At 41.8% G+C, this 12021-nt stretch overlaps 1 protein-coding gene and 1 non-coding gene across 2 annotated transcripts in view; both read left to right on the top strand.

Moving 5' to 3' along the window:
* Nucleotides 1-12021, top strand: part of Dapk1 (death associated protein kinase 1) — a 180167-nt gene that overhangs the window by 25803 nt on the left and 142343 nt on the right. The window lies entirely within an intron of this gene.
* Nucleotides 3972-4157, top strand: LOC150064894 (U2 spliceosomal RNA). Its single transcript, XR_016535027.1, has one exon. It is a non-coding gene; the product is annotated as a U2 spliceosomal RNA (small nuclear RNA).

The raw sequence follows: 12021 nt of genomic DNA, 5'->3' as shown, positions 1-12021 counted from the left end.
CATCACTCTTGTACTGTTTGGATCCACATATCAAGGAGACCATGTGCTCAAGACTGGTGTTTTAACACTTGAGCTGCACCTCCACTTCTAGCTTTTTGCTGGTTATTTGGAGAGAAAAATCTCTTGAATTTATCTGGCCGGTCTGGCTTTGGAACCTCCATCCCCAGATCTGTCTTCTTAGTATATAGAATTACCAGTATGAACTACCAGCCCAACCTAATTTTAACCATTTTTAAAAGCACAGTCAAGGATCAAATTATGAGCACATAGTTGAGCAGCTGCCACCGCCGTCTCCAGAACTTTGCCATTATCAGATATTTTTAAGTAGTTGGATTTTTTTTTCACGTACTTTTTTTTTTCCCACACACCGTTTCACAGTTAGAAAGGCCCTTCTCACCCTGGGTTTATGTGAAGCTATTCTTCTGGTTGCTTTTACTTGTATGGTTTTTTACTTATTATTTGATCTGTGTTTCACCTGGAATTCATTTTGGTGTAAAGAATGAGGCATGACTCCAAGTTTTTTGTTTTTTTGTTTTTTCTAGTGCCTTTCTCTTGCTTTTTAGTCATCAGACATGGTTTGAAGGCCAGCTGGATTTAACCAGGGCAGTTTCTGGCACTGTTGGTAGCTGTAGGGAATTTTTAAAAAGCATTCATTTTTTTAGAGATGTGGTAGCTTCAGAAATTAAGACTGAGCTAGATAGCTTACTCACCACGCTTGCTGTCGAACCATAGAATCTCAGGCCTGCAATGGCACTGCCTAAAACCTTTCATCTATGGTGGGGAAAGCTGGATGAAACAGGTACTGTATTGTTTCAGGACAAGGTACACTATAGGGATGAGCAGTTTGTGTCTTGATCAAGATACTTACAGAGCCTGGGCTGGGACTAAAGCCAGGCAGATGTTTAAGGATGCTATGGGGCCTCTGTTGTGGGGATCTCTTTCTGTTCCTACTTGGTCCAAAGACATGAAATCAGCCAGTGGTGCTGTGACACTGGGACTGCGTCTACATTCGTACTCACTGGTATGTAGCTGTCCACATCTCTTGGACCTTCATCCATTCACCTTTGGGGCAACAGAGCTGGACTGAGGCATCAAGCCCAAGGGCTATTTTTTTTTTTCCATCAGCACCATAGGTATCACTTCAGTATGTTCTATCAGGTGGAAAAGGAGGATGAGGGGAGACACAAACATTTTGAACACAGATCTTGAACTTCCAGTTTTATTTTACTTTTTGCATGTGTATACAGACCACTGGTATTGGGGCTTGAACTCAGAGCCTAATATTCCCATGTAGTTCCCCTTCCATTTTTCTTAAAGCTGGTGCTCTGCCACATGAGAGACACCTCCACCACTTGCAGCTTTTGGCTGGTTGTTTGGAGGTGAGAATCTCATGGACTTTACTTTCTTGGCTGGCTTTGAACTGTGATCCTCACATCTCTGCATTCTGAATAGCTAGAATTACAGGCATGAGCCTCTAGAGCCCAGCTCAAAGTTGCTTGGTATAGTTCTTGGTACTGGGACTCGGAGTCTTTCACCTAAATTTAATTTCATTTCCTTCCTTCCTTCCTTCCTTCCTTCCTTCCTTCCTTCCTTCCTTTCTTTCTTCTTTCGCTGTGGGGCTTGAACTCTGGGCCTAAGCACTCTCTCTAAGTGCTTCAGCTCAAGGCTACTGCACTACCAGGTTGAGTGTCACTTCCAGTTTTCTGGTGGTTACTTGGAGATAGGAGTTTCACAGACTTTGGTGCCTGGGCTGGCTTTGAATCATAATCCTCAGATCTCAACCTCCTGAGTAGCTAGGATTACAGGTGTGAGCCACCGGTGCCCAAATTTCTTAGGTCTTTCACCCAAATTTCTTAAGGACTGAGGTAGACCTGGCAGAACTTCCTTTGTGCCTAATTTCAGGGATCACCAAACAGGGTCCATTCTCATCCCAGATAATGTGAAGGGGACACCCGAAGCTCTCTCTGTTTCTCTTCTTTTAAAATTTTGCATGATCCTTTAATGGGAATCCATTCAGTTATAAGAATGAGTCTCATATGACTACCATGGCCACTAAGACATACAGTAGTTCTATAACTTCCCCAATTTCTGTGCCTTGTAGTTCACTCCATTCCCTCATATCTGGCAACCAGCCATTGACGAGTCTTTTGTTAGGAGTGTTAGCACTTTTCAAGAACATGTGGAAATAATATCATAGCATATATGCTGTTTAGCTCTTTCTGACACTATACATTTTGCATTTATGTATGCTGTTGCTATATTCATGGTACATTCTGTGTATGAGAATGTCTCACTATGTATCCAGACTGGCATTGTTCTTGATGGTCCTGCCCCAGCTAGTTCGTCTTTTTCTTTTTCTTTTTTTTTTCTTTTTTGTAGTCCTGGGCTTGAGCTCAGGGCCTGAGCACTATCCTTGGACTTTCTCAAGGCTAGAGCTCTACCACTTGAGCCTCAGCACCATTTCCGGCTTTTTTCTACGTATGTGGTACCGAGGAATTGAACCTGGGTCTTTGTACATGCTAGGCAAGCACTTTAACCACTAGGCCAAACTCCTGGCCCACATCTTTTTCTCTTTCTTTCTTTCTTTCTTTCTTTCTTTCTTTTTTTTGGGGTGGGGTCATGGGGCTTGAACTCTGGGTCTGGGCGCTGTCCCTGAGCTCTTCAGCTCAAGGCTACTGCCCTACCCCTGAGACAAGCCTCACTTCCCGTTTCTAGAGGTTAATTGGAGATAAGAGTCTCAGGTCCTTTTGTGCCTGGGCTGGCTTTGACCCTTGCTCCTCAGATCTTAGCCTCCTGCATAGCTAGGATTACAGGCGTGAGCCACCACGCCCGGCAGTTTATCTTTCTTTATTGTTTGAGTATATTATACTGGATGTCTATACACAATTGATATACTTCATTCATCAACTGAAAATCCCAAACACCAGTTTTTTTCAGTACTTTTTTTAAGTTCTATCTTATTTACAATTTTGCTTTCTGAAATTTCTGTTGCCCGTGGTCAGCTTCAGCAAATTTCAGTAGAGGGTTTGAAGGCTGGGCACTGGTTGGTGTCTCACGCCTGTGATGTAAGTGATTCAGGAGGCTGAGATCTGAGGATCTGAGGTTCAAAATCAGCTTGGACAGGGCAGTCCATGAGACTCTTATCTCCAGTCAATCACTAGAAAGCCAGAAGTGAAGCTGTGGCTCAAAGTGATAGAACACTAGCCTTGAGCATAAAAGCTTAGGCAAAGCACCCAGGCCCTGAATCCAATCTCAGGACTGGTCCAAAACACCCCAAAAAGACGGTTTGAAGAAAGGAAGGAAGGAGAGAGAAAGCGAAGGAAAGAGAAAGACTAACCATATTCATATGACTTTTACTACATGATAATGTTGTAATTGTTGTATTTTATTATATATTATTTTTCTTTTGCTATATCTGATTTGTAAATTCAACATCATTTTTCCTATATATAGGAAAAACATAGAATTTGGTATTACCTATGTTTCATACCTCCATTGTAGATCTCAGAAAATGTCCCCCGTAGATCAGCAGGACATATACTGGTATTCTGTTTGTCTATCTGCTAGAAAACTTCCTAGAGGAATTACTGACATTATCCAAATTATATTTGGTATCTGATTTGAAGGCAAAGCTTTTTGGGCAGCTGTCCCTAGAGATAGCCTGTAATTTGTGTGCCGAATGGTTCTTCACTGTGGTGATAATTGGTGGTGTCACTGTGCCCTAGACTGGTTGCCATCACGCCATTCCACCATCCTTAATTATTCTCTGCTTGCCTCATGAGAGTGAGAAGTGTGGCCTTCTTTGATGTGGAGGCCAATTAGAAATGTTATAAGATCTCCCTGACAACTCAGAACCTAAACTAAGCCATCTCCATATGCTGTTTTCTACTTCAAAGACAGTTGGAGAATAGTGAGACAGGATTTCTTTCTGCCAGAGTAGAGGAAAGCCTCAGAAATAAGGACCAAGAAGAATCACTTCTTGGCCTTTTGGCTAAGATCAAGTGTAGTATCTGTTCTTATCAGAAATAAGGACCAAGGGGGAGGGGAGGGAAGGGATCCTTGGATGCCTGGTCTTAGGCCAGGGAAAGTGCAGTACTACTGGTGTGGCTCACAGTGTCTGTAACTGTTGTAACCTTTATTATAGAAACAAATCCTGTAAGTATTCTGTTAGAGGAAGGCTAGTGTGTAGCTTCACACCGCAGTGAGCACATGTGGTGTCTGCGTATCTTCTCGGTGGGTTGGATCCTATTGGTGAGACCTCTCAGTCTTTATGTGTTGTTCTCCCAATGACTTCTAAAAGCCTAATGGAGGCACAGAAGACATTCAGTCTCTGAGGACATTGAGTGCCCTTGATCCCTGAGCTCTTGAGCATTGGTTATGTGTTAGGGCAAATCACTTTTCTCTCTTTCTGGGGTGAGGGCTGATGAGGGCTGGTGTAGTACGGGTGAGGTTGGTTCCATCTTTGACTCCTCTCCCCAAAAGATACCTGTGAGGAAGCTTGGTCCTCACTGTGTGGGCTCCAAGTGGAGGGAACTTTAAGGAGTGTCCAAAAAGACATATACTCACGACCTGACTTATATAATTGTAACCCCTCCGTGTAACTCCTTTATAATAACACTAAAAATTATATACCTTAAAAAATGATGACCAGTGCATTTATGAATGAATTAGTGCTGTCACCCGGGAGTGAGTCAAGTCCATGGACTGGATCTGCAAATAACAAGACTGGATTAGAGAGGGGTCATAAAAGAGCAAGCCTAGCCCTTCCCTTCTCTTACTTCCTATTTTCCCATCTGATCTCTGCCCATCTTGGGTCCCTGCCAAGATGCTATAAATTGTGTGACATAGCCTCACCAGCAGTGGAACAGCTAGGCCTACTATCCTTGGAAGAATCCTTTCTGCTCCAAAACTATGAGTGGAATCAATTTCTTTTCAGTATCTAACCTCAGGTATTTTGCTACAGCGATGGAAAGTGGAGTAAGTGGGTTGCTCAGAACCTAGTACACAGCAGTCTTTGTGGCCTGGAAGTCCATAATAATAGCTCCATGCTGCAGGAAGGCTCCTGTTCATTCTTGTTCCCAAGACATGCATGGAGCTCACACACTGGTACCTCTCTCCTTCCTCTCCCCCTCTCCTTCCCTCCTTCCCTGTCTGGTACTTACATAGCCTGTGTTGGCCAGGCTGGTCCCAACACCAGTAAACACAAAGTAGAGCTTGCTCTGGTTAAGGCAGGGTCCTTATGTTTGCTAAATATCCGAGGAGAGAGATCTGGCAAAAGATTCCCACAGCCTTTAAAAGACTCTTAAATAGATGTGTATGCAATATTATTGTCTATGAACAAGTCTGTGCAAACAAAAGCTAGTATTTTCTTTAGACATTTTCTACCACACTGAGCCTCTTTTTGAGCAGTTATTGGCTGGATTATTGGGACTTTCCCCTAGGTGGTTATTTCACATCCTTCTTTTCTTACAAGTGGTGACATTTAAAATACTGTGCTTTGAAGCAAGCACCTTAAATCAGGAGAAAAATCTTAGTCTGGAAAGTGATCTTATGACTGATGCCTTGTCTGTCTGGTTAGAATGCAGAAAGCATTCCTTCTCCATTACTGTTGGAAGCTATTGACTTTAAAATGGGAAATTAAATTCTGAAAATATTCTCATTACACATGTGTACTTCACAGTATTTTGTCTAACTGTGTATATACCTGGTTTGGACTCCAGGCATCAAGCTATGAGGTAATGGCATGAAAATTAATGGGCAATGTAAGACCTACAGATTTTGTACACTTCCTGTGAATCAAGCTTGAATGAAAGCTGTGTGCCTAACTATTGTCCATTTGGTTGTTTGTTACATTGTACTGGCTGCCTCATTTTCCTGTAATGATTTTCCTCCAGAAACGGCCACATAGTTAAATCTCAACTCCTCAAGAAAGCCCAGCTTGACCATGATAAAAATCACCTCACTTCACATTGAACCAACCCATCCTCCTTCCCCCCCTCCCTCCCTTCCTTGTCTGCTTCTCTCCATTTCCTTTCTTACTGGGGCTTGAACTCGTGGCCTCTTGCTCTCAACTTGGCATTTTTGCTCAGGCTAGCATTCTACCATTTGAGCCACAGCACTACTTCCAGCTTTGTTTTGGTGGTTAATTGGCAATAAGAGTATCAGATTTTCTGCCTATGCTGGTTTCCAACTGAAATCCTCAGATCTCAACATTTTGAGTAGTTAAGACAACACAGACTTGAGCCCTTAGTTCCCAGCTAGTGCTGGCTGTTTCATTTAAACTTTTCTGGCTCATATTTGGGATTGGCAAAAGCAACAGTTTGATGATACCTTTCTCTTTTTCCCAATAACACATTACTATAGTCTGATATTCTGGCATTGTTCCTCCATTTACAATGACTTCTGCTATGGCAGCATAGTATTCCAGACTGGGAGGAATGAGCTGATCCTTCAATTTGGTTGTGATGTGTAGTCATCAGAAACACTGGCACAAAAAAAAAACCCCCAAACAAATAACAAGTCAAAAATGCTACCCAATTTTGAAACCCCACCTTCCTAGGAAATTTTGGCATTGTGAAATAAATGATGACAGACTGAAAGACTGTTCCTTTCTGCCCGTAGGGTTGTGGGTTAAGGGCCCTCCTGGGAAGGCAGGTGGTGGTAACCTCTAAGGAAATCCCTAGGGGGCCCTTTTGGAAGTCTGCTCCTGGAACAAAGGTGGTCACTGGGGGGCTCCATATTCATGAAGCCTCCCTGCAAGCCAGGCTTGCGAGTAATTTGCGAGAATGGAGCAGCTGTGAGCTAAACATTAACATCAGGCCTTTTAAAAATAGAGATGGGTGAATTTAAGAAACACTTCCCCTTTGGACAGGCTTGTAGAAGCATGGATTTCTTTTACAGAGTCTAATCCCAAGAGAAGAGGGGTCAGGAAGAAGAGGTGGAAGAGAAGCTGTAAATGGAAAATGTGACTTAGGGAAATATTATTTTGTTTTTGCCTGCAGTGGGCTGGGTATATGGCACTTGGGGATTTTACTCATAGGTAAGAATTTGCCTTGAATCTCAGAGGAAAATTCTGCATGTGTGTATGGATAGTGGTGGTACTGGGGCTTGAATTGTCCTTTAGCTTGTTTGCTCAGAGCTGGCACTCCTATGAGTCATGTTCTACTTCTAAATTGTTGATGTTTAGAGTCTCCCAGCTATTCTGTCTAGGCAGGCTTTGAAGTTCCATCCCCAAATTTTAGCTTTCCAAATAACCAGGATTACTAGAGTGAGCCACCATTTTTCAGCTTGACTGGCTTGAACTGTGAATCCTTGAATTCAGCTCCAGGGTTAGGATTATAGGTGTGAGCCATAGTGCCAAGTACAATGGATAAACTTGTTGGACTGACAAGTACCCCGATTAGATCTGTCCTGATTGCATGGGCAGTACCACTGGGATGGACTTAAAGTGGAAGAAAAGAAGAAAAGGGAGTGCATTAGTCCAGGCATGCATTCTTCTCTCTGCTTCTCAGTGAGCAGCTTTGCTCACTGTCCATTCCTTCTCAGCCAGATCCCGTCTCACCCTAGATTCAAAGCTATGGAGTCACCATGGGCTGAAAACTTCCAAACCACCAGCCAAAATAAATCTTCCTCCCCTAAACTGGAATGTGGGCTATTGTTGTAGGGTTAGAAAACAAAGAAACCACATTTTAAGAGGTCGAATCAGAAATCTTTATTAAAAGGCAGGTGTCTGCTGTCCCCCAAATCTGCAGCTCCTCTGGTACACTTAACACTGTCCAAAAACTGAGCCTTGAGAGCTGTAGAGGAAAGGAAAAGCAGGCAAACAATTCCAACAAACGTGATCAGCTCCAATGAAGAGCTTAAGTGGAACGCCATGGTGACCAGAGAAGAGCCAGGAGTCAGGACACAGGACAGGAACACAGAGACATGTGGCGTGGAATAATGGTACCTGCACTGGTCCAGGCCTAAAATAGGGTCAGGTCACGGGGCAGAGTCATAGGGAGGGAGCTTGAGAGTTCACAGCCCAAGACTGGCAGCTCCAGTAACCTCTTGTCCAAGTCCCTATCCCTGCCTGTAGGAATTCAAGCACACCCCTCACCTGGGAGGTGGGATTTCCCTGCCTCCACCATGAAGACGACATGGTGCCAGTTAAACCCAATACCCTCTTATCCACCATGTGGTAAAGATGACGTCAGTTAGATTCAGTTTCCCTATTTCAGTATTTTGTCAAGAAAATGAAACCAGTAATGATTACTCTTTAATTGTTCTGCGGAAAAAGTTTCTCTTCTTTCTTTGTCCTTCTTTCCTTCCTTTAGAAAAAAATTATTTATATGTGGCTGTCCTGGGACTTCATTTCAAGGCCTGGGCTTGTGTTCTGAGTCATAGCTTGATATTTTGGTGGTTAACTGGAGATAAGAGTCTCACAGACTCCTGCCTGGACTGACTTTGAACCAAAATCTTGAGACATCCGCCTCGTGAGTAGGTAGGATTATAGATACAAGCAGCCCCTACCCAACTCTCTTTTGTTTGATTTTTATTACCTTTAAGTAGTGGTACACAGGGATTTTAAGTTGATATATCAGTTTGTAAGTACAATGCCTATTGCTGTCACCCTTTCCATCATTCTCCCCCATCTCTCCCACCTCACATATCCTCTGAGATTACCTGGCTCCATTTTCACAGATGTATATGGAATATCATAACCATAATCACCCACCAATTTTCTCTCTCCATTGATTTGCCTTCCCTTCCCTCAACACACATGTTCCAGCTTCCTAGTGTTCATTTTGTTGAACTTCAAGTTAGTTCTTCAAAAGGATTATACCACCCAAATTCTTCCCTGTGTATATTATACTTTAGTCAATTGGTTGATATATGTTTGCATATAACCATGTAAATGTTTTCATATATGCTTAAATTAAGGCCTAACTTTTATAAATGAGAGAAAACATGCATCCTTTCTCTCTTCTTGAGCCTCACACTTCATTTCGTTATAGTGGTTTTCCAGTCATCTCATAAACTATTGGTGTATGTTATATGACAAGCAGCTGCAATGCTGATTTTGGCTTTTTAAAAAGTATGCTTCAGAAGAGCAAAGAAACTTATGAGGAAATGCTCATCATCCCTGGACCTAAAGAAAAAACAAATCAAAACAACTCTGAGATTTCATCTCACCCCAAGTTAGACTGGCCAAATTGTGAATTCAAACAATAAAAAAATGTTGGTGGGCATGTGGGGGAAAAGGAATGTTGGTGAGAATGCAAACTAGTATAACCATTCTGGATAAAGCTTGCCTATGGCCCAGCCATAACACTCCTGAATATCACCTACCCTGACTATCGCAAGCCAGGATACCATCCATGTTCATGACTTCATTATTCTTAGTAGCCAAGATATGGAAACATTCCAGATGCCCTACAATAGATGCATGGATCCCAAAAATGTAGTCTCAATATACAATGGTATTTTATACAGCCTAGAAAGAATAGTAATATGTCATTAGGAGGGAAATGGATGGATAGACCTAAAACAAATCATGGTAAGTGAGGAAAATGAAGTTCAGGGAGAAAAACAGCATATGTGTTCTCTTACATGTGGAAGCTAGATCTTAAATGCATGAGAACATGATAAATTGTCGAGAACTGTAGACACACATACAGTGAGACCAAAGGAGGACAGTCTTAGAAGAGAAGCACAAAGGCACAATGCTTATGCGCCTCTGATTGTAGAAGTATTGAAGTATATCAAAATGAACGTGAAATGGGAAGGGGGTTTTTGGCATGTTGTTATTTCTATTTTCTTTTCTTTCTGTCTGGTTTGCTTTGTCTCTTTGAGTGGGTAGAGGGGGATACCGAATTCAAGAGACAGGGTAAACAAGTGCAGCAGTGCTGCTCATTGAAGTTTGTACTGTACACTCATGGGTGGAGCCGGAGAGGGCGGGGGAAGGACTGGGAGAGAATGAAGGAGGGGATGTCACTGTATGAAAGGACATGTACTCATTGCTTAATTTATGTAACTGTCATCCCTTTGCACATCATCTTTATAAATAAAAATAAAGTAAATAAAATATGCTTCAGTGTTGTTTGGAATGGTTTGTCTTAGAAGTCATTCACATGACACTTTTTGCTTATTTAATCTTTGCTTTCAAAGGCAAGGTATTTGGTTTTTTGAAACAGGGTCTCTGGCCTCCAACTTTTGTCTTGCCTCCTAGAATACTGGTCTTACAGGCATCTGCCACCATACTTGGCAGATAGGATTCCCCAAGACCCTTAAAACAATTTAATTCCTCTGTAGATTTTCCCTAGACATTTACTTTCCACCGGGTTTATTTTTAATTAGTTTATGCAAGTGGAGTGTGTGTATTTGTCTATGTGTGTGTTTGTACTGGAATTTGAACTCAGGGTTTAGGCACTGTCCCTTTGATTCATTTCTCAAGGCCAGCACTCTACTCCTTGAACTACACTTTCACTTCTAGCTTTTTGATGATTAATCAGAGGTAAGAGCCTCTGATTTTTCCTGCTGAGGCTGGCTTTGAACTGCAGTCCTCCGATGTCAGCATCTAGTGTAGTTGAGATTACAAGTATAAGCCACTTATGCCTGGCCAATGGGTTTATTTTGAGTTATTGGAATTATATCACTTGTAAGCATATTCAGTTTTCATTAGTAGGCAGTGTTGAGACTTTGGTAAAATGACAAAGATTTACATGCTTTTCTGTAATGAACCCCTTACTGGAAAAGTATGAGACATCTTTTTTTCCTTGGTGTATTTGTTGTACTGATTTGACTGCACGAATGTATTAATCAATAGGAAAAATAGGTTTTAGAATGCATGGTATTTTGAAAGCTAAAGAAAAAATCCTCTTCATTAGTTCCTAGCTTCACATGATAGCTATGGATTCGTCTTTCTATGTGTGCATCTAGCCCCGGGGCAGGCCCTGCTGTGTTGGGCCTATTGTGTAGCTGAGGTCATCTATGGTTTGAAACCACATTCCCATTAGCCCCTTCCCCTTTCTGTGCTCAGAAGCCCCAGATTACTCTTCCCTCAGCACCAGGAACAGGAAAGCAGCACAGAGAGGATTCCCAAGCAAGCTCCTCACGTAAGGATTTATGCTAGATTTATTTTAGTGCTTAACCCTCCTATTTTACAGGGAATGGATGCATTTCCACATTGACTTACAGAAAACTATTTAAAGCCATCATTCATTTTAGTGTCAAAAAAAAAAAGTAGAAATGGAAACATTCATCTTAACATTCTAAGTTCTGGGGCTATAGATTTCTCTACATAAATGTGGGATGCGCACGTGTGATGTTAAATATAAAATAGTCCTTTAGTGTAATAGTGTCTACAAACAGGATTAGTCTCTCTGCAAAGAAGTTTCTAGTCTTGACTCTCTTTAGTCTAAATATATAGTCCTCCAGAGTTGTAGTTTTTTTTTAAATCACAGAAATATGATCTAATATCTTAAGAGTATTTACAGATCAATAAACTTTCATCACTACCTCTTGTTTTCTTTTTGACAAGACCAAGTTTTAAACTCAGGGCCTTGTACTTGCTCTTTCTTATTCATTGCTGGCACGTTGAGGATGTCTCCAGTTGCCTTATGTCTGCTTAATTTGGAGATGGAGTCTTGCAGACTTTTCTGCCCAGACTAGCTTTGAACTGTGATCCTCTGGATCTCAGCCTCTTGACTAACTAGGACTACAGATGTGAGCCCACAGCACCGGCTTGTTGACCACTTTATTTCAAAACTATTAGATAATATATATTATTTTCAATTAAGTGGGTGATGATACAATAAATGCCCTACTCCCAAGACGTATATTTTAGACAGTTTAAATATATTTATAAATATAAGAAAGAAAGCTACATATAAACCAGAGTAAGCTGGGTATACAGTGGCTTGCACCTGTAATCCTGGCTACTCAGGAGGCTGAGATCTGAGGATCACAGTTTTCAAAGCCAGCCCGGGCACTAAAGAATGTGAGACTCTTATCTCCCATTAATTCCTAGAAAACCAGAAG

Source organism: Megascapheus bottae, chromosome 3, assembly GCF_031878675.1.
Source record: "Megascapheus bottae isolate mThoBot1 chromosome 3, mThoBot2.hap1, whole genome shotgun sequence".
In the NCBI taxonomy this organism is placed as follows: Eukaryota; Metazoa; Chordata; class Mammalia; order Rodentia; family Geomyidae; genus Megascapheus; species Megascapheus bottae.
This window is presented reverse-complemented; position numbering and strand designations above follow the sequence as displayed.